Source organism: Cyrtonyx montezumae, unplaced genomic scaffold (genome assembly GCF_038088225.1).
Source record: "Cyrtonyx montezumae isolate F1298 unplaced genomic scaffold, pur_monq_1.0 scaffold_2, whole genome shotgun sequence".
Taxonomy (NCBI): domain Eukaryota; kingdom Metazoa; phylum Chordata; class Aves; order Galliformes; family Odontophoridae; genus Cyrtonyx; species Cyrtonyx montezumae.
In genome coordinates, this window is record NW_027071936.1 from 34,722,211 (window position 1) to 34,748,539 (window position 26,329).

The 26,329-nt window shown below is 37.5% G+C and overlaps 1 protein-coding gene across 1 annotated transcript in view; it reads left to right on the forward strand.

The window, feature by feature from the left end:
* LOC136048932 (bifunctional heparan sulfate N-deacetylase/N-sulfotransferase 4) overlaps positions 1–26,329 on the forward strand; it is a 101,429-nt gene that overhangs the window by 19,111 nt on the left and 55,989 nt on the right. The gene's annotated exons all lie outside the window — the stretch shown is intronic.

The window sequence follows — 26,329 nt, forward strand, 5'->3', positions numbered from 1 at the left end:
AGCAGGATAATCTTCATTAACAGATAAGTATACAAAGTTACTAGTGATAGGTTGAAAGCACAGCCTACACTTTAGCAAAATACCTAAGTATGTGATAAGGTGGACTGTTCACAGACTACTGTTTGGAGAATCTTTCAAACTTATTTTCATAGTCTTTAATACTCAGAGACTCAATTATATCTGTTTAGATTAATTTTTAAAAGTTCATGCACTATAGGAAGACATGGAGTCTTAAGGAGGAGAATAAATGAAGTCTATTGCATGAAAATTACTTTCTTGTGATTTTCCACATGCATGAGAAATCATGTTCAGATGTTAACTGAAGCTCCTAAGCATGCAACATTACATTCTCTAGCCTTTATTCTAGAATTTTCATGTAAATATTCTACTGCTTTCATGAGCAATAAGAAAGCCTCTTTTTTTTAATACCTAGATATCTGTTTTTCTTCTTAATACTTATTTCCAGTTCTATGAGTTTTATATTTGCCTGCCAATTCACTTGGATCACTAAGAGAGTGATGTAATAACCTCCAAAAAGAGTAGTTCGTACATATAAAACATTTGAAAAATTCAGGTAATTCTATTAACCAAACTAGGTATATGATAGATCAGAGCAGGCATTACATATTTTGGTTCTTGTGATTGAAGCAATGATCAAGTGTTTCTTCTGCAGAAATGTATGATAAAACCCACTGACAAAGGGCCCATCTAAAAGAGGAAATTAGCTGAAAAGGCAATTGTGGAGCAAGTTATTCCAGGTGGAGTTTTCTGTGCACGTAACTTTGAGAGCCTTTTTCTACCTTGATTAAAGAATCCCTATTACTAGAATGGAACATCCAAATGAAGTAACTTGAAAATTCAAATCATACAGTCAATTGAAATAACCTCCAAGCCCCAAGAAAAGCCCCTGTATCATTTTCCTTATCATCCAGAAATCAACAGCACTGATCAACAAACTTTTTCACTTACGCTTGGCGGAAGAGCAATGCCCCATTGTCATTTTTTATAGGAGATATAGCACAAAACTGAAGATCTGAGGACTAAGTTAGGAGCTGGATGTCAGAATTCTAGCTGCTTAAAGCATTCAGCATCACTTTTGTATACTGCACATGTTTACCCATCAGAAAACTGAACACTACCCAGCACTGAATACCTTAACAAGAGAAAGGATCTGCTAGGCTTCAGACATGAATTATCATCATGGTGAGACTTCTCTTTATGAATTATATTAAAGACAAGGTTTGAAGGGAAGCTTTCGTTCTTCCCACCTTTCTCAAGTGCTAGACAACTTGCCCACCTCCATTGCAATACTACTAATAGGTCCATTCACAGGAGAGATTCTCTCATGGTCTCAGAGAAGAAATCATGCAGCAAACTGTGGCAAGATATATTTTTGCAAGCACATGCTCAGAACCAACTTCCCCACATCAGGCACACTTTTGGAAGGGGGAGTTTATTTCCATTTTAGATGATGCTCCCATGTAAAAGATCCTTCACCTTGACCCACTGTTACTACTCTGCATGTCAAACTGGAGCTTTCATTTCAAATCAGACGAGACATTTTCAGAACATAGTAGCATTCAAGGCTGGATATTTGCTAATGAATATGTATAGAAAAAAATAAATCAGCGTGTACTTTAGTTAGTTTACAGTAAAGGATAATTACATTGAGTTAGAGGAAAATCTGAAGTCACTTGGGAAAGGAAGCAATTAAAAGCCAATGGTTCTGGCTTCACTTCTCACAACAAAGCAGCCTCCTTGGTAAAAAGGCAAAATAGCAAAGGAAAACAGCATTTAGGAGGCTAATACTTAAGTGATATCAAAGTATTGCCAAGCATTGTGATCAGCTGCTCAAAGGGGTCGGTGTTCCCACGGCACAGTGGGAGACTGCCACGGAGATGACACACAGAGGCAACATGAGATACAAGACAAGCATAATCTGCTCCTATATGAGTATTGCAAGGGTGAAAGCAGGAGCAGGGAGGCAATTGCTTCCCTGTTCTCAGCTGTGGTGAGGCTGCACCTCAAGTACTGTGTTCAGTTTTGGGCCCCCCACCACAAGAAATACATTGAGGCCCTGGAGTGTGTTCAGAAAAGGGCAATCAAGCTGGTGAGGGGCCTGGAGTACAGGCCTTATGGGAAGTGGCTGAGGGGATGGGATTGCTTAATTTGGAAAAAAGGAGGCTCAGGGGAGACCTTATGGCTCTCTACAACTACCTGAGAGGAGACTGTGACAAGATGGGGTTGGCCTCTCCTCCCAGGTAACAGAAATAGGATGAGAAAGAATGGCCTTAAGTTGAGATAGGAAAGGTTCGTGTTGGATACAGGAAAGAATTTCATTTCTTCTCAAAAACAGTGCTGATGTACAGGAACAAGCTGCCCATGGAGGTGGTGAAGTCGTTATCCCCTTAGGTTTTCAAGAAAAGGGTGAATGTTGTATTTAGAGAAATGATTTAGTGGACAATATTGGTGATATGCAGATGGTTGGACCAGATGATCTTAGCAGTCTTTCCAACCTTTATGATTCTGTGAGATTAGTACAGGGCCCATATATTGTTCACTGAGAAAAAAAAAAATTGAATAAGAAGCTAACAAATGAGAAAAACTTAAACATTTCCTTTCTTTTCCGAGCTGTGTATTTCAGGTATATTTAGCACAAAAATCTTAGCCCATATTAACAGTATTGTGCACATCAAAATTCATTTCATTCTATCTCCTGTAACATATGTTTACAATATCCATGTCTCCAGCATGCACTTATTTATATAGTACTTCAAAAAACACACACACACACAAATCAAGTGCTGCTTGTAATGAAGAAGTTTCTCAGCATAGTACTGTTTACTGAATTATGCCACATCACTACTTCTCCAGTTCCTTCATTTCATAGCATTTGTCACTACAGCTGGCATAGATTCACTTTGCAAAGTAATTTGGGACTCTGTTAAGACACTCTCTTAAGGCACTGCAGACACCCATGTTGCTTGGGAATGCTTTTATATGTACTAGACTCCCAGATGCATGAAAGAAAACTGGAAACAGATGCACACTTCTGAAACCATGGTAAAAATACAGCCAAATAACATCTCTCTATTCAAGCTCTTAGGAATTTCTTCACAGTGACCAAGTTTATAATTGCCCGTACAAAGAACACATGACTAGAAATGAGTTTTTTGATAACAGTATTCATACATAGCAATAAAAAGATGAGTAACACTGTTCCTATGTAATTACTTCCTGAAACTTGAATGTTTTCATCCTCTCACAAAGCCTTTCCTCAATTAGGTGCTTCAAGGATATATATATAGTTTTATAAAGGGTGGCATCAGCTAGAGAAACAGAGATTAGAAAACAGAGTTATTATGAGCTCTATTTACCACAAAAGATCTCCTAGTCCCTTGTATTACAGGAGTTGTGCAAGGTCATATGTGGCTAAGTAATTAAACAGGAACTCAGCAGAGCCACGGAAAGCTATTTTCCCAAGCTTTGCAGAAATCTATCTTGAGCTCAGTGAGCCCCTGCAAATGAATTCCTCCCTTTCCCTCCTGCCAATATATTATCTCTCTGCTTGATTTTAGAAGGCAAAAGACTCAAGAACTCTTCAGTTACTTTGCAGAATTACTGAACTCATGTACTTGTAAATTATTTTGGATCCTGACCATAGGAGAAATCCATGATTGACATCAGTGGTTTAGCAAAAACAACTAGAAAAATCTGCTTTTGTGGTTGCCACACAGAAGGAATACAGAAAGAAATTTAAAGATAAACATTCTAAGTGAGCGTTACTCAAACAGGTATTGAGATCTCATGAAGGATTTTTCTTTGCTACTGTTACAGAACAAAGTTACAAAATATGTAATTTTTACTCACCTAGGAAGAGCCCAGAGCAATAGCTAGGAAACTTTCAGCACTGCCCCTAGCCACACTCTCTAATCTGGGAACAATTATTTAAAACAGCACAAATTTAAAAAATAAATTAATAAAATATGAAAGAAAACCTGAAAGATCACATACAAGCAAACATTCTTACACCTAAAAAAAAAAAAAAAACCAAACAAAATGCAGAACAGCTTCCCTTCTATAGCCTTCTTCCAGGTGGACCCTCCCAGGAGCATCTGCTTTTCTGCCTTCCTCCACTTACCCAGCTGGAGCCAATAAGCAAAGAGAAAACTCTCATCCTAATCCCAACATGACACAAAGCCCCTTTCTCTAAAAGCTATGTTTCCCTTTTCTCTGTTGCTTCTAATTGCTTCACAAGGATCATCCTTGTGCTGAGGTGCAATAAAATGGTGTCCTGTGTATTCCTACTGGGTGTAGACTCTGCTTTTCCTAGCAGCATCAAATAGCCTGTCTGTATTCTCCTGCTCTAACCTTCAGTCCACTCGCTTCAGTGGAAAAAAGAAACGCATTAGTCTCTGACACCTCCTTGCTTCCATAAGTCTGCACTTTGCCTTTGACTTTCACCATCATTAAAACGCCTTTTAAAAGGTGTGATTTCTTGCTCATTTTAGTATTTTAAAGACAAAAATTCATGCTGGAGTCACATCTTTCCTGATAATTCCAAATTAAAGAGTACTGGCTCAGCAGGAGTCTGCACTCAATAACAGAATCTCTCCAGCATATGCTTTTTCTGATCTTCCTGCAAGGCAAATAGCTTTTAGATAGAACAGTTAGAAATATCTGGGCCATATCATCAGGCATAAAGAAGCAGTATTCAGTAAAAAGCTGCAGGTGGACACAGGATGTGTGCTACGTGTTCACGCAAAGTCTCAACATCATTTGAAGGAAGGAATTTAATAAACTGCCGTGGACCAATGCTCTATTTCTGCTTCAGTTCTGCTGGAGTCCCTTCTCTCTCATGCTGTTGAGGACTGGTAGCAAGGGTCCAATCCAGGCACATGGATAAGGAAGCTGTGTTTGACAACTGTATTTCTGTGTCCCTTTGCATCTAGCACTGCAAAACACACTCAAGTTTCCATAGGAATTTGCAAGCAGTAGTGAAGAGCAGACAAAGGAGTAAGGGAGGATGATAGTGGATAACTGGATTTCTAACTCAGGTTTCTACAGACTTTCTCTGGATGCCCTCCTCTCCTATACTCATCTTGAACTCATGCAGAACTGTGGAGAGATGAAGAAGTTACAGCAGCCAAACACCTCCATATCCCTCTACTTAGTTCCACATGTACTTATCATCAGTTCCCCAGATCAATCCCCAGTGCTTCAGCAAAACTTGAAATTCCAGGTGCTGCAGATAGAATTGGAAACATTTTTTTTTTGTTAACTCATCTGTAACTCATCTGTGTCTTTTACCTGCAGCAGAAGTTGAAGCAATCATTTCCTTTCTGACAACATGAGATACACTGGTCATTTCTGTAGTCCTTCCATAGTAATAAACTTCTGCCAATAAAGTAGCCATATCAATGGACAATAACAGGGAGAAACTGAAAGCAGAAGATGTACGAGCATTGGAAGTTACAGCAGACAGCTGAGCATTAGTCATTACAATCTAAGTGTTAACGATCAAGACACCCTATAAAGCACTTGAAAATGGCAGTGAAGAACACAATAAATAGAAATCCAGAAGTTTCCAATTTTGGATTTGGATTTAGACTTTAAAAACGAATTTTAAGAGCAGTTGAGAATGCATTATAAGAAAAAAATTAATAATCAAGCCTTTTTTTTTTCTTTTTTTTTTAAATGGGAGTGTCTATGCCAATCTACTTTTCCAGAGATGACTGATCATTCAATATTTTCCTTTTTGATATCTCTAGAATCTCCCTGTTTTTTCTGTCAGGAGTTGAATACTGCTCAAGCACCCTGTCTAGATACATCACGCAGAGCATTTTATACTTCAATTCTTTTTTAATTTTGTTTTCAGTGAAGACATCTCTTTCATTCACAATTTCAGCACTGACATAGTGAAAAAAAACATAATTCCTTTGCCATCAGCAAAACATTTATTTTTCTCTTTGTCAGCCTGGAGGATTGACTGTCTGACCAAGCACTGTATCTGAATTATAATAGATACGGGGTTCTCTTGTGTAATAGATTTCCCATTAAAGATATGGTAGGTCTTCAGCATAAGAGTGTATTTTTACCATAAAATAAATTCAGGAAACTCCAATTGTCTAGTACTTTCATTCTGTCAATTCAGATAATTACACTGTTTTCATGTGTCTCACATATTAAGACTGCCTCTCTTTTCCCAAAGAACACACTGACTTTTGTACAGTGCACTTTGATATTGGTTGTGGAAGGATCACAGAATTATCATAAAACAGACTTTTTTTTTTTTTTAAGAAAAGAGTTGAATCTTTCACAAAACAAGAAAACAAAAACAAGATTAAAATCTGTTGTTTTCCAGCTGTAAGTACTAGATAATGTTAAAAAAAAAAGAATTCTAATTTAAAAACAAACCAACACAGAAAAATACATTTTAATATGTAGGAAGGACATGGATCCTTTTGTCTAGTTCATAAGCTGTGCAACAGTTAGTGCTCATAGCCTGTGCCTAGCACTGTTGTTATGACAGTCTTCTATCTACAGTTCTGTGAATTTCCCAGTTTTATCCCTATTTCCTGAATATCTCAAACAAAATAATTCTGCAGTTATAGGATGTGTCATACTGGAATATATTTTGAAGATGTATGTGGTCCTCTCTATTTTATTTAGCTTCCTTTAATTTCATTTAATTCATTTTCATAGCATTTAGGGAATCAGTAGGAGCCAAAAAGCATGGCTGCTTTATATCAACCTCTCAAGGCCTACAGTAACCTGTGTTTTAAAACAATGCATGTTACTTAAAAAGGTGTACTAACTAATTGTTTCCTCTATAACAAAACAGCACTCTAAGTGATGGGATACCTTTCAAAAAAGGCTAGCCAGATGTAAAAAGCAGTCATAATTGCTGCCTTAAAAGTACCCGATGCAGCAAAAAGCAGATTACCATGAATGTCCTGTACACATTGCAGTTACTTTACTAGCAGTGTTACATAAGCAGCTTCAATTGCACCTTTGTCATTCAAGCTCAATCTAGTATCATTAGTATTATTTAAACAATTTAAAAACACAAATGTTCAGAAAAAGACTGAATGGATAGAAGGATGGAGAAACTGAAAACCTCTAAGGGAAAAGGAGTGTATTGAAACTAAAAATATTTAACAATAAATAACTCAGATTTATCTGTCTACATTTGAGTCCTAAGATAATATGAAAAAAAATCTTTGTTTATGTCTGGTTTTGAATTCTTAGGTAGATAGATATCTATGCATATATCCACACAGAGTTGTGATCTTTTTTGTCTCTTCTATTAATGTGGTCAGAGATGCCTTCAATTAATACTTTCTAATGCTGCAAGTCTCCATTTGTCTTCTTATCATAGTGGCAGAAGAGTGTAAGAGTTTTTAAGTAAAAGATACCAAATTCCTGAGAGCAGAAGAGACTAGGATGAGTGGCACATCAAATTCTGAGCTTAGTCTCCATCCAAGGTCCAAAATTGCATTCTAGTAAGTGGACTCTTAGTTATAATTCCTGAAGATACCACATGTCAGCATGCAGAACTTCAAGACTGGTGGGTCATAACAGATTGTGAGAGCAGATAATAGGATATCCTTCAAACCAAAATTCCTGTTTCCTTTCAGAAAAAGAAATGACAGTGGTCAACAATTGGGATGTGAGCATTGCTTTCATTGAGCTGCATGTTCATCTGGAGGTAGACTTTCTCCAAAGGAAGACTTTCTCTGTAGGGAGACAGGCTTTCTCTAAAGGGCTGGATGCTTTTCATAAGGGTTTCCTTTTCCTCTAGACACATACAGAGACCTAATAAACTCACAGGGACCTGAGAACAAATGACCTTCTGACTCCATTCTTCAACATGAGTCATGCATAGCTTGGAATCGTTAGAGTGAATCATAAATTGCTTTCAGCAGAGTTTGTTGGAGAATAGCACATTGCATACAAATACAGCGATTCATCTGGAGAAGTTCACTTTGCAAGAAACTATTTTAGTTAGGAAATTTCATAAGATCCATGTGTAGCTACTTTAAGAAATAAACAAACAACAAAAAAAGAGTGAGTTCATTGAACATTTTAAATAGTGACAATTTGATATAACTGTTTCACTGCCAAAGGGGATTTCTGTGCATTGGACAGTTTATTGATTTTTTTTCTCCAGTGATTGTAAGAACACACACACAGAGTCAAACATGATGAAAAAATCGTTCTGTATTTTATGTTCATGTCACCAAATAATATTGTGTCCTGTGGACTGGCCAAGCTGAAGAAGAGAATGTATTGCAAAGCATTCAGGATTCACTGAGAAGGCATGAGCTGTACTAAACCACTCTGATGCATTGTGGTTTTCCATCAGATGCAGACTAGCTAGATCTCAGTGTTAGATTTTGATCTATGAGCACTGGCTTAACAACTGCACAAAATGCTTTGTGAAGGTGCAGATCAGCTGTGAGAATCTCCAGCTTAAAATCAAGACATCAGGGCAAGAGATAGTTTAACTCTTCCCCATCTGCTAGATCTCTTGGGAAGGTACACATTTAGAGGACTCAGCCATCAATTTTTGTCTCTCAGACTCTTTATGACTCTTCATTGTCTGAGACAGTGCAGTTTCAAAGGTTGATGTTAAGCATATTGGCACCTGTAACCAATGGTTTACTCTTCAGGTGCACGGCTCCTGAATAAGACTACTATGTACCACACTGTCAGCATTGAATGATGATCCATTAATCTCTATGCACAACTCAGTTGCACGTTGCGGTTTTCACTGAATCTTTGTCAAGATAGGTAGGTCACTCTGAAAATAATGCCTCCTATTTGTTTCCATGGAATCTGTGACACATTCAAAGAGACGAATAGTACTATTTGATAGAGCAGTCTTCCAGCTACAAACTAGTACTTTTTAACACAGTTACCAGCATTAGCTCTGAATTTTCACCAGTGATGAACAAGAGCCCCCATGCCACACTAATAAAAATCTGCACCAGTGGAAGTGACCCACTGTCACCACTGCTAAAACACACCACCATCACTTCACTGTGCTCACATTCACTGTTTTCTCTCAAGAAACATTCAGTAAGTGCCAATGAATGGTAATGGGTCTTTTTTTTTTTCCTGCATGGAGGAATTCAGTGACACTCCTTTGGTTCATAAGCACTTCCATGTCAGATATCATTTTCTCAGGCTGCCCCTCCACTGCCATCTGTCACACAGCAACAAAATGAAACAGAATATTCGTGAGAATGCTCAGTCTCTATTGCCATACTGCCAACTGACAGTGTGGGCCAACAGAATAAAACAAGAGACATTACTTTCAGAGCAGCTCTCATATGTAGCAGGATGAACTCAAAACGGCTGGACAGTCACCACGTTCTCCATCGTCATGCTCAAAGCCATAGGCTTATATCACTGCTAGTGTATCAGCGTGGGTAGACTGGTGGTCTCAGCCCCAAGTATAAAGTTCTTTTTCATCTAGCTCTATTGTTTCCATTTGATTGAAAATATTCCTATTGAAGAAAAGTACAGCGCTGTTATGTGGGGCTAGCAATTTGGAGTACTCGAGAGACTTTGTCCATGCCCACAAGAAGCCATAAACTAGTAAAATGCACTGTAGTGCTGGGAAGTTCTTGAAAAATCTTTCCCTTCTACAGAACCCAGAGCCCCCTTGCTTAAGAGTTTTGTATGATCACTTCATTTTCACTCATTGATGTGTGATGGATGTATGCATGGTAGGACCTGCCAGGGGTGAATGTTAACACATGTCAGATGCAGCCCCCTGCTTTGCTGAACAGGGCACCCTGACTCCTTTGCAGCAATCACTATTGCACAACTACTTTGAACCCCCTCGCAGACAGTCTCTCAATTCTTTCATGTGTTTTTGCTGCCAGTAGAGATTACTCACTCACCAGGTCTGTTTTTATTTACTGCTGCACACATGCTGGAAGCAACAAGGTTCTCCATCAAATCCCCCTGCTTCTTTATTGCCAGCCCATTCACAGTTCAATAGCAAGATGCCAATATCAGTTTCAGCTTATCCTTCATTTTCACTTTGTGGCCATTATGTCATACCTGTACATTTCTTAGCATTGCTATATACATCTCTTTTACAGCACCAGCTCCAAATGCACAGCAGTACCCTTCTGAAGTGATGCACATGCATGCAGCATAGCTCTGTATTGAACTGTAATCATTTTCCACAGTCAACAAACACAACTACTGCATAAACACAGAAGGTGAGAGGAATAAAGCTATTCCCCATTATAAGGTGTGAGGTTAATACAATGAATAATACCAAATGGTATTATGGTCAAGATATTTTATAAATGGCATAGATAGACAGATTGTTGTGATGGAAAGGAGACAATCAAAATGAAGGGAAAAAATGCTCACTCATACCTTAGGCTCTTGATATGAAACTTCACAGAAGCTGTCTCCAGAAAGAAACCCTTCTCCAGGGCTGGTCAGCCCTTAAAGGGGTCTGGGGGAGGTGGAGTCAGACGCCACCTCTTTCGGTCACACAGGTGAATAATCTTCACCTGTGCTCCCATGGCTGACTCAGTGCTCACCTCAGGTGATCAATCAGTGGTTGAGGCCATGATTCAACAGTTCCCATACACCCATGGCCGAAATGCACAAGGTAATGCTTTTCCAAAGGTTCGCTTAGATATAAGAAGTAAAAGTTTGTGAACTATTATCCATATAGCAACATCACCTAAAGAGAGGTGGCAGTATTTTGTTCTTGAAACATTGTTCTAATAAATGAATATATGCTCATACATTTAGTCTCCTTGCTGTGATAGAACATGCGTTGGGTCTAAACTCAAGTGTTTTAAGTGTTTATGAGATTAATCATCACAAAACTTGCTTATGCTGAATGCCTTTTCAAATATTAAAATTATATGCATTTTATGTTCTTGTTTTTTATTTTTTTATTTTTTGCTTTTTTTCTCATTGAATATGATATTTAAAAAAATCTTACTAATTCTACTACATTTGGATGAAAATGATTTTTCATTGCTGAAAATAAAAAAGGATTTTTTGCCTTCATGGCTGATATAAACCATTAAATAATCTCATGCTATGATATTATACTGTGTCATTTCTTGTAGATGAAAATTCTGTGCTTATAGTGAAAATATTAAAATTTGAAAAAATTGAAAATATGAAAAAGTAATTCACAGTTTCTACAAAACAAGTATGAGTAAAAACAGTCCAGAAATTTCTGAACTGTTTTTTTTTTTTAAGATTCGGTTTATTGCAAAACACCAAACGGATTGAAGTTTTCTGGTTTAATAGTCCAGCACTAATTATTGAATAGCATGGTGTACAATGAGTTTCTTATTTTTGGTTAAGGTTGACACAGAAAGACTGTCAAGGCAATGTGGTGTCCTTTCCCTCTGAGGGTTTCTGTAACAAAGTGACATTACCCATTTAGAGGCTGGGATTTGCCTGAACCAGCTCCACTGCCCAGGTCCAAAGAGCACAAGAAGAGTTGTTCTGTGAGTCTGTTCTGTCAGTTCACTTTGGGACAGAAAGTAGCCACAATAAAAATCATCCTTTTGTTTAATCAGTAGTAAGGTTTACTACAAGGTAACAAGGGTCAGAATAATTTGTACATTTGTATGGCCAGCAATGTTGAGTGAAAAAGGCATTATCCCACTTCTGGCTCCTTTAAGATTTAAAGATAAGGATTATAGCTTTCCTTCTTTCCAACTTGTTTACCCATTCATTTATCCCTGGACTAAAAGGGTGAAAAATCCCTCTGAAACAGTGAAGTGGCAAGGCAGGAGAAAATGAAGTTTTTATTCTTGTTATTTGATCAATTTGGACTTCTTCAGTGAAACAGTTTCCCATGGCAAAATATTGATTTATTAAATGCAGAATGTTCCACAGGAATGAGTTTTAAACAAAATGGTATTCTCTAACTCATCTGCTCTGGCAGAGTGAAGGGAAAGTGGACAGTTTGAAGAATAACAAAAAAAATAATTTCAAAAAAACTTAATTAAATGCAGTTTTGGAATTGCTGTTCTTCCAGAAATTAAAAATGAAAATAATTCATAGTGTGTTGAGAGACATTTTTAATATGAGAATATCCCAGAAAAATTGATATTTCAATTTTGTACTGCCTCTTCATTTCACGTAAAAGCCAGAATTATTACTGTAACTTTTACCTTGCATATTAAATCTGAAATGTCAACATTTAAGCAGTCTTTAAAAGTTCTCTCAATATTAGAGTTGAATTGCATCGACTGAATCAGATTGAATCAAAGTCATAGGCTTCAAGGACTTATGTTTTCGACCTCAAAACATCAGAGCTTTGAGTAAAGGCTATATAAAGAATGTTTGAATTCACATTTTTGACAGCATACAGTATTTGCTTCCCTTCCCTGAAACCCATGAAATATTGGCTCTTAAAACTGTTAGTGATTCTTGAAAGCACAAGTGCTTTTTTGGTTGAAGTCCAATTGTTTTAACAGAGACAATCTCAGTATAATTTTCCATTCCCTGGGTTTTTAACCTCCTCACAAGTGTGTAGGCCTGTACATTAGACTGCTCATTAATAGCACAGACATAAAGCCAAGCTCAGGATCTTTTTAGGTGATAGAAATTTTGATATTGATTTAAATTGCAAGTCCCTGGCCTCAAAAATACTCTCTGCAGAAGCAGCTCCTGCTGTGATCCCCAGATGGTCCTACCTGGCCACCACAGAGGTGTCTGAGCCTCTCTCCTCATTCTGTAAGCAAGCATGAAATAACCAGAAGACAAGCCAGACTTTTGGTATCTGTCTTGCTTGTTGCTGTGAGTGAACGAGGAGATTAAAAAGGCAAGAATCACAGATGAGAAAGAGGCTATAGGATCCCAAGGGGGAGCAGGTTTTTCCAGGCGAATAGCAGCCTAGTAAAATACAGAATGTGGAAGAGAGGCTCAAGTGAAGAGGGTAAAAGCAGACCCTGGATCAGTGTTGTGTTCTCACCATTTTCTTATAATACAGCGTCTCTAAGAGCTATAGGGACTGAAGAACTCCTTTGTAATAATCTTTACCATAGATTTGTCATAAAATTATCATAGCTATTTGGAAGTTAATAGACTATACAGGAATAAATAAACACTAATTTACAGTTATTTTTAATTGGTATAGATTAAATACTTTGTAACATTATTAATTTAGAATATGTTTAATGAAGCACCAGACACGTAAAATGCTGAAACTCTACATAGTTAACAATAGAAGCAAATTAAAAATAAATAAATAAATAACAGATTCAGTCGCAGAATGTTAATTCTTTAATATAAAAGCTCTGCATGTGTCTTCCTTATAGCATAGCTCAAGATTTATGTGCATCATAAACAAATATGTCTGTGTTATTATAAAGTGTAATTCCACTGTATTTGTTATTAGGAAAGGGAATAAGGTTTCCCATGTGCTTTCACTATTATTTCTCTTCTAACTGGGAACATGCTGGAAACATCTGGAAATGCAAGCTACTCAACACTGGTAGTAAATATTTGAAGTGGGTTTTACAGGGCCAGTCTGTTACAGACTGGAGGGGCTTTGCCCTCCTCCTTCTGGCAGCAGGTCCATTAAAAAGCTGAGCAACAAGAGGCAAAGCCTTGGACTAATGACACGGTGTGATTTGTTCACCTAATATAAGGAAACATTTTGAGCTGATGATACACACATTGACTTCACAAATGTAATAAGATGCTGGAGGGAAGCTTAGAAATTTTCAAAGACCTTGGCTGAGACAAGGATGTAAAATTACCTTACACTCAAGCTACTTTTTTTCTCTCTGTCAAAGATTTCATGAGGGTAAAGGAAAATTCCTTTCTAGTCCTTTGTGTATTGATTGTTGATATTAAAGTGCAATAAGCCCTAAGGAAAAAAGAAAGTGTCTTTAGAAAAGGAAGTTTGTTACTGTTTAGCCATTACTGTTATGGTTTGCATTGTATGGGGCAAGGGCAGCCAACAAGCCCCTGTATACTGCACGGGGCATTCTCCAAACTCAATAAAAAGTCAACATGTTGACATGAGGGTACAAGACGATGGTGCTGTGCTGACCAACTGCCCTTTTAGTACTCACCAGGCTGGAGTAACATCACTTGAAACCATTTAACTGGATAAATCATGTACTTTCATAACTGCTTTCTTCATAACTTGTTTTTTTATGCTGTTGTATTGGACAGTACTCTTTGTTACACCTGTGTCAAGCTTGAGAATGTGAAAAGACTACAATTCATTGTATTCAGACAGAAATATGCATGTGTACATCTACATATACACAGAAAAACTGGAAAAGGTTCAGCATACGACAACCGAAATCAGTTTTCTAATATTTTTCTACCATCAAACTGATGATAAAACAGATCAGTCTTCTTAGTAGAAATACTCTGTTTTCACTAATTCCACTGGCTGTTTGCTGGTCACAGAATCACAGAATTGTAGGGGTTGAAAGGGACCTCTAGAGATCATGTAGTCCAGCCCCCCTGCCAAAGGAGGCTCTCTAACCCAGGTTGCACAGGTCGGAGTCCAGATGGGCCTTGAACATCTCCAGAAGAGGAGACTTCACATCCTCTCTGGGCAGCCTGTTCCAGCACTCCATCACCCTCACTGTTAAGAAGTTCTTGCACACATTTGTGCAGAACTTCCTATGCTCCAACACATTGTGGTCCTAAGACCTCAAACCGAAAAGCCCTGGGCATGAAATACACTGAGAGAGAAGAGGAGCTGCAAAGGAGAGAGAATGTAAACCCTCTAGGAGAGCCTAAGGAATAGAGAAGATTTTCTACAATGGAAAAATAACACCTATTTTTGTTCTCATCTTACATTCGCAAATTCTTTTCAGAATTTGAACGTATATCTTGTCAAACAATCCCATTTTGGTAGCAGAGCATTAGCCAAATGAAACCTATCAGAACAATTGAGTATTTATGATTTTTAAGCAGCTACTCCCATATAAAATATAATTATGGCACTCCCCCACAGCTGTGAGAGTAATAGTACCTCTCCAGAAATGACTGGAAATTTAGTGTAACACCTATAATTAAAAGGTATATACTTTGCTGAACATATTTTTCACAGTTTAATGAACTAAGTTACATGAAATCATATTTTACACTGCAAGTACCTACACAGTTTTCAATGGGAATATTTAGAGAGAAAAGTGCTACTTGTAATGACTAATATTTGAAGCAGTAAGATTTTAAAGTTAACTGGCTCAGTAATGCTACTTTCAGTCTACCAGCTAAGTGCATGAGGACAACTTTGAAATAAGAATATTTTTAAACAACAACAACAACAACAACAACAAAACAGGTAGAAAGAAAGAAAGAAACAACATCCCCGTCTTTTCTGTGCATTTTTCTTTTTTTTTAATAATAATAATATGACTACTTAATATTCTGGTGAGCCTTCTTCACAGTTCCTGAGTGTTAATAAGTTATTCACCATTAAGATTAACAGCTGATGTTCTCATTGATGTGAAAATAGAAATACATATATATTATAATATAGATTGTAAGGTTTATGAAAGAATTCAGAAACTTTAGCAACACAGATTTTCAGTATATTATCACTGTCATCAGACACAGTTCTGCTTGGAAGACATACTCTTCTTCTAAGGTGTGGTTTTAGTCTTTCAGACAAAATTATGACCTATGGAAGGATTTATATACCACGGGAATAAGTTCTCATACAAATGAACAGTTGGGGAAAACAGTAAGAAATGTCAAGATTATTTTCCCATTCAAATATAGACATCATCCACAAATAGTGAAAGGTGTCAGTAAACAACCTCTGATTAAAACATGCTTGCTGGAAATGTTTGCTTCTCCTTACAAATAATTAACATTGTGTACTAATGGCATAGCACACTATTCTTCCTGTGTAATTTAGAAAAGCAGGGATTGAAGAGCTCAAACAGAGAACAGGCATACCTCTCTAACAGAAAATATTTCAAAGATGCACAATGCTTGGGGAAATTCAACACATTCCAACAGCAAAAAGGTTGCTTGTCAGAAGCAGTTTTAGGAGCCCTGGGGATAAGTCATCCCTGTCAAGAATGATTTAGCAGTACCTAGAAAGGGATGAGCTCCATCAAACACTAGGAAATTCATCCAAATCCTCTTTTACTCTCTGCTGGCTGAAATTCCCTGCCAGACCTCCCACCAACAGCAGCTGCCCTTTCTCAGGGTCACCTCCAGAGCCCTGCAAGCCATGTGGGTCCTCTCCCTAGCTCAGGGGGTGAGGATGGGCCAGTTTGACATGGACATCTATTCCAGGGTGAGCTAGGAAGGCCAAGGGGGACTGCTCTGACATTCTAAATAACATAGGGAACAAGATTTCATCCAGCAGTTTAGGTATCCACCTTCATCTGTCACAATCACTAGAAGCCTGGACCTACCTGCTGCCCATGGATTTGTCTTTGGTTTTGCTGCCAGACTGAAGGGCTCAGTTATCAGAAGTTTACTTCCTCAGTGTTTACTAAAAGTGCTAAAATTATACTTCATGCTCTGGGAGAACTACATGGTACCATTTTAATACCTCAGAAAAAAGGGGGAGTTGCTGTTGTGATTCTTTTTTCCCCTGTATATCTAGTCAAGTCTAATCTGAAAAAAAATGCAGTACTTTAGTTTTGCTCTAGGTACAATTTTTCTACTTTTTGAAATGGCATGATAATATTCTTTAACTGTACATCTATGACCTGACACATTTCCTCTGGCTATTAGTTTGTAGAGATTTGTTCTCCATTTTACCTAAAATTACTTGCTTTTATGATGAAGCAACCTACTGGAACATCTAAAAATGGTTCATTTCAAATTTATCTGCTTCATTTGATGATCCCGCTTGATTTTATTGGAGAACGTGTTGGCCTTTGATATGACCATTTGAGAGAATTGAATAGAATAATAACATTATCAGAGTGTGAGAGGAAAAAAGATTAGCAGACTTGCTATTGGCATTGCCATTTTGCTTTGAATCTTCCAGACTTTGTCATTGGACAACAAACTATGCTACCTGTAAGTACTGGGAAAGATAATAAAATAAAGCAATGTTAAGCAGGAAGATTTTGGGGTCTGGAAGGGTTTTGAAGTCATTTTCAAAAATAAAATAGGCTCTATTTTGCTCTACTCTAAGTTTGAAACCTGTAGGACATGATGAGGACGGAATGTCCTTCGTGACCTTTGGTCAAAGAAATGAGTGTGATGAAAAGCAAAAACACTTGCCTTTGCAATTCCCCTTCCATTTTACAGAAACTTCTAATTCCAGCCAACAAACAATCAAACACTGAAGTGATCTCCCTAGATAATCCAAGATAGCATCATGAAGAAGCCAGAAGGGTCAGAAAAGTTAAGCTCTGCTAGAGAAGTAGCAAACATCTCAGAAGTATCATGAAGTAACGTTTAATTCTAGTGATTTTCAAAGTACACCACTGCTTCTAAAGATTTTTCAAACTGCTTTTTTCAGAATACCCAATAAAGGGACAGAAGTCTCCACAGCCCTGCCAGGGAAAACTTGTTGAGAAGAGTCTCCAAGTGAGACTTAGTTTTGTTAAAGAGTGAAGAAAATCATTGCATTTGCAGATTTATGCAAGTCTACTACTCTACTGCAGGGACTCCAGTTCTAGCACGGTTACATTTTCTACATACTGCAGCCAGATGCAAAATTCCAAACAACTAAGTATGTAATAGGATCTATAAAACTAACATGTTGATTAACTACAACATGGGTTTTCCATAAAATAAAAGCATTACTAGATCATTGGAAGTAATTGCAAAGAAGACTGTGTGATGCATGTATTTTACTTGTAACGTCATCATGAAACACAGCATAATTATTTAAAGACACACTTCCCCCAGTGTTAATGTATTACTTACTTTGTCCAAAAAATACTTCAGAGAACAGTTATCACTTTGTTGAAAGTTATGTTCTTAGAGTGCAAGAACATTTTTCTACCTGTTCAGGATCTATCTTTTTCTCCCTCAAGAGCAACACAGTGAAATAGATGGGCAGGGATGGATGGAAAAGGACAATGACTGCCTCCTGTCTTCTTGCTCCCATCTATCTCCAATGCTTCTGCGACCAACTCTGTGTTTATGGAATCCATAGGGACTCAGGAATCGGTAATTTGCAGAAATGCTGTGTCTGTCTGACAGCAGCTCTCTGCTGAAGTTGATGCTCCTCAGTGTTCCATTGACTTAGACTCCCTGGTTTCTGATTTTTAGAGAGGATGGTAATGGACAGAATTGCAAATGTGAAAATATAAGAACCCACAGACACAGCTAGTATAGGTGCTAGTAGTAATGTGTAAAGACAAAAGGAGAGAATGATTTTAGATTTCACATACCTATTTCAGTAGAGGTTGTAGGGGGAAAACAGCAAGTAACTGTAAGAAAGACAATGATAATGAGAGGCTTCACATGCAGAGTGTGATTTTATAACTATCTTCTCACAGACAGAAAACACAGACAAGTTTGAGAATCCCTTGATTTAAACAAATGAAGGCACCCTCCTAGAAGCCACTGCTTATATCCACCATCATTCAAACACCCATTCTGAAAATTGAAGGACAGACCTGAATTTGAAAATACCACCAATCTTGAGTATGGCTCAATGTGTGGTTAAAAAAAAAGACAAAACCAAACCTTAATTCCACTACAAGACTACACTGGTTAGCAGTTAAGAATTTTGAGATAAAGATCCTAATGAGAATTTGAAGGAATTTTTATGACAAGGTTACCCCAGTAATTGATTTTCAATAGCAGCAAATGAGCAAAAACCTTAGTATATCCAAATCCATAAACTAAAGAAGACCGGTAAGGTCATCTCCATTAGTCTAGCTCTTAAATAATTTAAAAGTAATGAGTACCCACCAAATAGTCTTTTGTTGTTGTATTTTTGCTTTAAGAAGCAATTCTGAATAAACAAGAAAAAAGTGAAAAAATATTTAATTGAAAGAAAATGTAGTTATTAATGTTACTCAGCCTTTATTGTAGATTTTATTGTTTCAAAGATAGGGAGAACAATTTTTTTTTTTTTTGCATGGCATATGCACTTCTTGAATGAAGAATGTAAACATTAAACTTCATGTTTTACTATTAGCAACATGCAGCAAAATTACTGACATGGTACAGTCTGCTGCGATACAGATTGCTGAATGTGAATATTTTATTAACATACTATTTTAATCTTGACACTGCCCCCATAAGAGGGTTTGAGAGGGTTTCCTGTTCAATATTTCTATTTATTTATTTATTTATTTATTTATTTATTTTTGCTAACAGAATTATCATTATATCCTGGTTTAAATAATAGACAAGCAGTTATAATGTAACTGGTGTTGATACTGATGTCACATTTTAAACGTGGCAGAAGGGGCCATGGTCTGGTTCCACCTAACCTGAAGTCCTGTTCAGAAACATCACAGCTTTCCTTTAAGGGGCAAATGGTTTAGGGGATGATGGGAGAGCTCAATAAATTAGAGTAAACATTCCTTATCATGCTTTTTGTTTTAAAAATTAAATCAAAAATTCTTCATCTACGGCTGGCAGAGATTTCTTTTGATGAAAATGCTTAGGTAAAAGACAAGTTCTAAGGCCCTCTACTACAGTGCTGAAAGTGCCACAGATTGCATGCAAACCTGAGAGGAGGGGCCTGCTCTGCAGCAGGTGCCAGGAGTCCGCCTTGCCCCTATGGGCACAGGGAATGCCCACAGCTTAGCACAGGCTGCTGCTTCTCTTTCCATGATTTGTCAGCAGACCAGGATAGTATTTCTAAAAAATCCTTCAGCATCAGTAGTGGAAAGTGATTTCCCAAGTTTCTGTACATCTTTTCTGCAGAAAACATCAACACAAAACAGCAATCAGTTGAAGTAGGTAGCTACTTCAACCATATCCTGCTCCTATGGCACCTGCAGGTTGCCCCTGTACACAATGTCTTTGGTCTTCCCCAGGCAAATCCTGATGGAGAGCTGGAAAGGATTGCATTCACACCGATTTTCATTAATGCTTCTCATTTTGAAATTCACACTTCACCCCCATTAGACTGTCCCCTTGCTCCGCCTCCGAGCCTTTTGTTTCTTGACTTTCTAAGTACAAGACCTTTGGCTGTGAATTCTGCTTTTCCAGGGCAGACTGAAGAGATGCGTTGGCTATTCACCTATGTACATAGGTATGCATCTGGCCAAGGCTCTTTCAGTCTCTCTGTGTCAGTGCCAAGGCATCATCACTCCTGGAGCAACACACCAAAAGCTGCTTTCTGAATTCTCAAGCAATGCTGTTAGGCAGTTAGTCATGAGTAGCTGGTAAATTTGGTGCAATATCACCCCATTCATCTCATTCAGTTGAAAGTAGCTAAACCTTCAGTGGAATGGATGCATTCCTCTGTGCTGAATTAAATGCAATTAGATTCCTGACAGCCTTCTGATTTTGGGATGGGGTTATGAAAGAGTAGCAGAAGCAGATCTGACAAGTTGGGCTTTCCACTCATAAAGACAAAATAAATTATTTCGTTTACAATAAACATATAACATATGAGTGCAAAACATGACTTTTTCTTGCTTCAAATAAACCCACATATCCTCCTAGACCTCACACTAAGACAGCTACTCAAGGGAAATGCTTAACAGACTCAAGTAATAGCTCTATAATAAAAAAATAGATCTGCAGACAGTGCTGGCTGCATTCAGAGACCTTCCTATTAATTATTTATATAGAGCTTTAGATCAGCATAGTATTTCACAGAAATAAATCTGAAAGGAAGAAAGTCCATCTCAACAACACAGTGTATTTATGCTCAAGTGTCTTTCATCTCTTTGGGTTTGGTGAGTGGTGTGCAGTCAGTACTTGGAATCACATCATTTGTATATTGCATATATGAAAAGTGTCATAACAGAGAATGAAAATCAGTGAGGTGAAGAGATGCACATTGATCAGGTGCCTGGTTAACTTCTGTTCAAACCAGTTTTGGAATAGGGTAAATAGCACTAGTGACTTTAAAATTTCATAAAGGATTTGACTGACTTTAACAACTAAACTGCTTGTAAGATCTAGCAAGTCGACAGTGTTAATTCTTTATAATCTCTCCACTGTAGTATTAATGAAGTGGGCTGAAATCTTCACCACACAGAAATCAGTGACAACTTCACAGGGATTATAAACTCATTACTTCATTGTCCTTTTAGAAGCATAGGCACAGCAGATTAGATACTACCCATTAGAGTAGAAGTTAGCTCTTCAAACCAAAAGGTGAATCTTGGGAACCTAGAATCCTGGCCTTGCAGTAAATCTGTTGGTGATGTTAGGCTGCTCAACACTTATTTCAAATTCAGTTTTCCTCTCAGAAAATAGTAACTAGCTACTTCATTCTAGCCTTATAATGCTTACTGGGATTAACTAACTTGTAGTGATATGAAGATTGCTTTGGCTTTGAAAACTGCCAAGACTAAAAGAGGACTAAAAAAAAGACTATTAGATTTTTTCTTACTACAGATTTTGGAGAGGAAACAAGAACAGGAAGAGGTAATCAAGCATCACATCCTGATAACATCTGCTTGCAGTCTAAAGACACTACTCTGCTATTTTTTTTCCTACCGATTTACAGCTGGAAATCAGGAGCAAAACTACTATTTTGTTATACTCCATCTTTCCACAGACCACCAGCAAATTTCTGCATGGAACAGCTGGTAAATGAACCTCAGGCTATATAACTGCAAAAGCATTAAAGACAGATGTTCAGAACAAAAATAAATAAATGCATTACAATACTTATTGGTATTAACAGCAAGTATGTATAACAGGAACTTTAGAAAACTGCTTAGAAGTGAGAAATACAGGGCAAAGCTTCACTGAATCTTAAAATAATTTAGGCTGGAAGGGATTTCCGGAGGTGACTGAGTCTTAGCTCCTGCTCAAAGCAGAGTTAATGGGAAAGATACAGCAGTTAGCACAGGGTCTTGTCCATGCCTGATTTTTTTACATCTCAAAGGACAGACAGACTCCTTAGCCTCTCTGGGCAGCCTGTCCCAAATAAAAGTCTTCTTTGCTAAGCAATGTATATAAACATCATATAAAGGATGATATTCTCTAAAAGAATATCTATACTTTGATTACATTTTATATCTTCAGCACATACAAATAAATTATAATACATATATAGATAGCGTATATACTTTTTATGCCCACACACACAATGAAGAGAGAAAAAACTGCAGCACTGGAACTACTACCCAGCACTGGAATCTATTCCCAAATGAATGATGACTTTGAGTAATGGGAATTTAGCCCATTTTTGACAAGATTCTTAGTCATATCCCAGAGATGGTGATGGGGCTACATAACCTTGGCCATGGGATGCCTGCCACTGGCACATCCTCCCACATCAGAAATGCTTCCCAGAATGATTAAGCGGAAATAATGTAACTCAAGATGACAGCAAGTTATAGATACGTTGAAAAGCAAAAATATCTACCTTCCTCTCCTTCCCTTGATCTCCTTCCAAACTGTACTAAGATCTGTATGCTTTCTCATTCCTTCTCAACATGATATACCTTTGTGGTACCTTTGTAGAAATCTGGGATCAGGTTTCATTGAGCAGATCTATTAAGTGAAGTGACCTTCAGACTGGGGACCCTGGCACCCTGACCACAGATGCCATAGAGATGAGAATCTCTAATTACTAAGATACTGAGGTTTTGTTAGTTTGCAAAATTTACATCCCATCACAGAAGTTCCCTGCAACATCTGCAAAAGTAAGGAATTTTGGTTTCATTGTTTAAAGCTGTTATAAGGACTTTTTGACAATTCTAGGTTTCATTCTAAACAATGTCTGTTTCACAGACATTAGGATTTTCTTCCAGAAAACAAATTTTAACCAGTTTTCACCACTTGTTCAGACACCAGTCCTTGCTTTCACAAATGCATCTCTAACACCACTACCTGTGATGTGAGCATCTTCTCAAATGAGAGGTACGTGAATCAGTATCAAATGCACAACAAAGAATAAGGGCTGCATGCTAATTCCTTTAATTAATCCTTTTTTACAATTGACTACAGTTTCCACCCCGTATTTTCAAAGGGGTTTACTTATTCCTTTTATTTGCATATGCACACGCAGGTACACATGGAGTTGCATGTACCTCTGTCACTACAAACAGCCCCTTGCACTGATCACAGTGGCCTCACTTTCCCTGATAAGAAATATGAGATTAATTTTGTTGACTCACTTCGTCCAGCATCTGTCCTCTGCACCCTATAAATCAACACACGTGCTAACAAGGGCTGACACTCTATTAATTCACACAGACCTTGGAGTTAGTAGCAAAGCCTCTTTAATTATTTGGCCAACTTTCACTGTTTTTTATTGTGTTTGGTTTTCAGTTGTTGCTTCGTTTTTAATTTTTTTGGTTTTGTTTTTGGAGGGGGGTGGCAGTTGCCACATCTTGGGAGCACTAGCCACCATGTTTTAGTGTTGTTGTCATTTAGCTTAGTTAGATTTAGGTCCCCTGAGAAATACCTTCTAACTCAGTATGGCCTGCCCATGCTTGGCATCAAAATCAGAAAAAGTCATTCTTTTACTTTCTCTAAGGATTTGATAACCTCTTCACTTTCCTTAGCCAGAGGTATTTTGACCTTTAATTAAAAGGAAAATTTGTTGTCTTCCATTCAGAAGGCAGCAAATAATGAACTCATTAAAATGAGGTTAGTGTTCAGGCCTTGGAGCAATAAGAGCTGAAGTCTCATTAGCAGCTAACAATCCAGAACATAGCACATAAATAAACCTAATATGGCAGAGCAAAATGCCTTGGTGCATTAAATTTGAGCAGAATCAAATGTTTACAGTCAATGATGTCTGGGGCATGAAGTTTTAATGTACTTAATAAAGGAAAGCAAATTGCTTCCTATTAACCATGAAATGTTACTGAAGAAATTGCCCCAAAAAGTTTATTATGTAAATGAAGGATAGAGTTATAATTAACAAGGACATAGCAGGAAAATATCACTTCTGCACAATAGATGCACCAATTATGAAGGAAAAAAAAACCACAACAACTTTAAATCTACAAAAATTAATTATATGGATTAATGTAAAATACTGCTGAATATAAATGCAGTATAAAGAAGAAACTATATCTCATGGCTGTCACAGTGACAAGCTTCAGTGACAAAACAAAGAATTAATCAACAAAATGAAACTTAACGACTTTTGAGGTATTCCTGGCAATAGATTTTTGTATTTGAAAGAATAATCTGGATTATTTTTTTTAAAAAACAAAACTCTTTGCTTAGGTTTACACCAAGATATGCTAGCTTGCCCATGTGCGGACATGCTCCATGGTTCTTTTCTTGGAAAACAATAATTATCTGGCATGGTTTACTTAACTGTTGAACAAAAAAAGCAGGGGTGAGCAAACAGATATTGGTTTAACTTACCCCTACCCATTGAATAGTAAATGCTAATTGCATTTTCCCATAGCCTTCAACACTTACAAACAGCCTTCCTCTACTTAAAACTCTTTTAAGACTCAGTACTTGGAGGAAATGAAAAATCCTACTGACTTTGAAGGAAAGATGTACATTGACAGATAGGATTCAATTACTATGGGCAGTGAAAATAGTCAGAAAAAAAATATCTCCTCTACAAAATAAGATTTGTCATGCCTTTTTCCTATATTCTTCTGTATGAATCTCCTTCTACTGAGGTTGTGAGCAGTACCTACCAGTCAAGCTTTGAAGTTTGTCCTTCAGTGACAGTGTCAAGTCCCGAGGTCATGATAGAAAGGAAATGGGAGCAGCAACAGGGATGGGGACAGATGAGGCTCTGGGGAAGGAGGGCTGTCAAGGAGAGCCAGGGAGAGCACAGCAGGACCTAAGCAAGAGTGTGAATAGCTGTATTCACACCTGGTGGCAGGCATGATTTCCAGCTGTTAAAATTCAATAGTCCTTCCTCATCCTGCAAAGTCCTTCCATGAGTGTGATTAGAATAAAATAAATACCTTCCACCTCTTCTGAAGGCTGTGAGCCCTGGAAAGACTTCTAGCACCTGGATGGCAGAGAAGCACAACTCCTCCAGGCTGCAGCATCCAGGAGCTGGTGGGCAACAACCCTACCTGAACAACAGCCATCCTTGCTTCAGCACTAAAAACATGAAAGCAAGCAGGGATTTAATCCCTCACAAGCATGCAAGGAAGATGATGAAAAAAAGCCATCAGCACTTTTCTTGTCATGACACTGCATGCTGTTAAAGTCTGTACCCTGCATGATATAAAGTTCTTATTAATTACTCTGCAAAATTAACTGTGAGGGCAGCATAGGTCATCAGAAATTTTGTTCAAATATGTATTCTGCAAAAAAAGGGAAGGTAGGCCCTAATCACCTACGGAGATGTTGTGCAAGCAGATGTTTCCTGTCCTCTACAAAAAGGTAAGCAGTGACAAAATGTGTTAGGTTAATAAAATCCTCTTAGTATTAAAACACAGCGAAGTCATGAAAATGAAGTTTAGCCACATATCATTTAAGTTAATATGCATATATGGAAATGGTAATAAAACTAAGTATTCGGGACCAAGGCAAATCTAGTTTGAGTGACAGATTTGCCCTTTAGACAGAGAAAAATGCTTGACACACTGCAGGTTACAGGATTTACATCTTAATCCTCACTCTGAAATTTTAATGAGACCTCACTGGGATGTAAAGCTTCTGCCTATCTTCCAGTTCTGTGATCTTATTGAGACGTGAGTGTGAGGGAAATTAGAGAGAAAAAATATAAAGTGATATAATGACGATTCTTTCACATATCTTCTTGTACTATATGTTAAAAGACAATTTCTAAATATGCTCTTTCCTCAAAGGAAAATTGAATTGATTTTGCTCAGTCCATCAGTCTCTCTCAACATATATAAAATGCTCCGCATAGTTTGGGAAGTTATATTCTAAGATATAATGACTCATATTCTCTGCTTATGACTTTAGCAGTGTCAGTTTAGTGACTTTTCTATCAACTGGGGATATTCCTCAATTTTTTATAGCTCAATGCCACTATTAGCTAAGCTTTAACATGCCTGTAAATATTTATGTAGTATGTAGATAGAGATCCAACATGTGAAATTGTCACAGAAGTTAAATAATCAATTTTTAAAATGTCTGGCAATATAGACTGGAAACCTACACATATCTTAATACACAATGCTCAAGCACATGATTTATTGCAATTGGATTGCTAGATTTATTTCCTTAGCAACATATCCACTAGGTGACTGTAATAGCCGATAATTGTTGTTTAAGTCTTCTTTAACATTCAATAAATGTTACTGTTAAGACAAAAATA